The following is a 3,092-nucleotide window of genomic DNA, read 5'->3' on the forward strand; positions in this document are numbered from 1 at the left end:
GTATTAAAGATATAAATATGGTTTAAATAGGAAAATAGTATATTCAAAGCAAGAAAATATTTTTCTATTTTGTTTCAACCATTTTGTTGTTTTTCTTGATAGCAAAGATTTTCCAATTTCTAAGTTATTTTGTAGAAATTGGAATAAATGCCACAGAGGAATTTTGGCCTCATAAAGTATATCAAACACTTTATGGCTCCTGTTTCATTTTTGTACTTCCTAGTCCTTTTAAACACAGCAAACATGCCTTGGGGTTTTCCTTAAAATCATTTTGAAAGTGTGTTTCTGCTATGACCCATCAGTATGAAATATGGTTTTCTGATAGCATGCTGGCTAAAATAAGTTTTCTTCTTTTTTTCATAGATGGATGGCAGGTTGTATATGTGAGGCCTCTCTATGTGTCTTTATGTCAAGAATTCAAACATGTTATTGAGAAATGGTGCTTTAAAATGCAAACATGCAATATAGGTTCAAAAGATCTCTTGCCATGGAAGGTTATTTAATTATATTTCAAAACTAATTTGAGGTTCAAAGGAAACAGAAGCCAAATCAACTGTTAAATTTCTATTTACCTGATTAATGTATTTACATGTTATAATGAAAACCCAACATTAAACTTAATACTTTTATTTTACACTTTACATGTGACATACCTGTGTCAAGCTCTTTTCTTTTAGGAAGTTCTGAGGATTGCAGGTTATGTTCCAGTCTATGTCATATAATGTGTTAACAAGTACCACAAATTTCTGTAGATCTTGATGCACTGGTGTGAGAGTGCATTTTCCTGTCACTTAGTATGTATAATTATCAGCTCTAAGTAGCCAGTTAGTACTTACGTAGGATCCAGTGGCTATTCTTTTTCTGTTTCTTGCACTGCATGTGGAAAGGCATTCTCCTTCAGTGCTCATAGTTTAAGTGTAATAAGCTGTTTGAAATAACAAAAACGTTTTATTTAAGGGAAAAACAAAGACGGTAACAGCATAATGCAGAACAAGAAACACATTAAACACAGGTAATTAGCAACAATATACTTAAATTTTTGACACTGAAGATGTCTTGATTGCTTTCTATCTTTCTCCTCAGATCTGAGTTTGCCAAGTTCTGTTTAGCATTCCTTTTCTCCTGAGACTCTTATTTCATTTATTGCCCATATTTTGGGCCATAAAACAAGTTTCAACACATTATTTTAAAAAATAAAATCATACCGAATCTGTTCTCTGATGCTGATGGAATCAAGTAAGAGTTAAATAGCAGGGAAATCATACAAAATTTTCACACTCAGAAATTAAGCAAGATACTTCTAAAAATACAGAGATTAAAAAAGTCTTACAAAGAACAAAAAATATGTTCAGGTAAATGAAAATAAAAAGAGAATACAGCAAACTTTCTGAGATGCGGGTAAAGCAGTGATGAGAAGGAAATTTATAGCACTAAACGCTTACATCACAAAGGTGGAAAAATCATGAATCAACCATCTAAGCTTGCAGTTTAAGAAACTATGGAAAAAAATATACACTTAACATGGCAGAGGAGATATCATAATCACAAGGGTGGTTTCCCCAGGGCAAGGCTTTTCCATCCATTGCATTCCAGATGTGCTCACCTCTGTGATGTCCCCACATGTGGAAACCTGGACTGCATAATTTGTAGTAGCGGGGGACTGCATTAATACCTTCCTCTGGCTTTTTATTTTATTTTTTTCATTTTTTTAAGTTAAAAAATAGTGAAAAAAGAAGAAAATAAGCCCAATGCAAGAGGAATGAAGGAAATAATAAAGATAATAACAGAAATAAATGAAATTGAAAAAAGAAAACAGAAAAATCAATAAAGCAAGGAGTGAATTTTTTAAAAAGATCAACACAGCTGACAAGATTTTAGCACAAGTGACACAGAATTTTATATATATGTATGTATATAGGTCTATATATATGTATGTATATAGGTCTATATATATACATATATGTCTATATATGTATGTATATAGGTCTATATATATACATATATGTCTATATATGTATGTATATAGGTCTATATATATACATATATGTCTATATATGTATGTATATAGGTCTATAAATACACGTATATGTATATATATACACACATATATGCATATATGTGTATATATATATGTAGACCCAGAAACTTTGAGACAGGTCTTCATTAATGTAGAAAGTTTATTTTGCCAAGGTTGAGGACACATGCCCGTGACACAGCCTCAGGAAATCCTGAGGACATGTGTCCAGGGTGGTCGGGGCACAGCTTGGTTTTACACATTTTAGGGGGACATAAGACACCAATCAATATATGTCAGAAGTATGTAAGAAGAATGAGACACGAATGAATATATGTAGGAAGTACACTGGTTCAGTCTGGAAAGGTGGGACAACTTAAAACAATTCAAAACAACTCAAAGCAAAGGCAGAAAGAAGCAAGGAGGGGCTTCCAGGTCACAGATAAATGAGAGACAAGTGGTTACATTTTTTTGAGTTTCTGGTTAGCCTTTCCAAAGGAGGCAATCATATATGTATTTATCTCAGTGAGCAGAGAGATAACTTTAAATAGAATGAGAGGCAGCTTTGTCCTAATCAGTTCCCAACTTGAATTTTCTGCTTAGCTTAGTGATTTTGGGGGCCTAATATACTTACCTTTCTCTATATAGATAATACATAGATATATGATGTATATGTAAATGCAGATGTAACACAAGTAAACAGATAGGAAGGGAACACTAAGAACAAGTCTACAGACATAAATTCAGCCACTGAGAGGATAATCAATTTATTAAAAAGTACAAGCTACCAAGACTCAACCAATATAAATAATTTAAATTCCCTTGTAGCAATTAAATAAATTGTACTTCAAAATTTCTTCCCCAAATATATCTCCAGTTACTAATGGTTGTACCAGAGAATTATTTTAAAGCTTAGAGAAAAATTAACACTGATTTTATCCATTCTTCTAGAAAATGAATGAAGAAAGAACAATTTACAACTCATTTTATGAATCCAGTATTACCCACATATTAAAATCAAATGCAGGCAGTACAAAAAAGGAAAACTACAGACAAGGCTTCCTCATGACATAGGTGC

At 32.3% G+C, this 3,092-nt stretch overlaps 1 non-coding gene across 1 annotated transcript; it reads left to right on the forward strand.

The window, feature by feature from the left end:
- The first annotated feature begins 1,512 nt into the window (after positions 1–1,512).
- Positions 1,513–1,681, forward strand: LOC115833203. Its single transcript, XR_004028647.1, has one exon. It is a non-coding gene; the product is annotated as a U1 spliceosomal RNA (small nuclear RNA).
- Positions 1,682–3,092: the final 1,411 nt, after the last annotated feature.

Source organism: Nomascus leucogenys, chromosome 25, assembly GCF_006542625.1.
Source record: "Nomascus leucogenys isolate Asia chromosome 25, Asia_NLE_v1, whole genome shotgun sequence".
In the NCBI taxonomy this organism is placed as follows: domain Eukaryota; kingdom Metazoa; phylum Chordata; class Mammalia; order Primates; family Hylobatidae; genus Nomascus; species Nomascus leucogenys.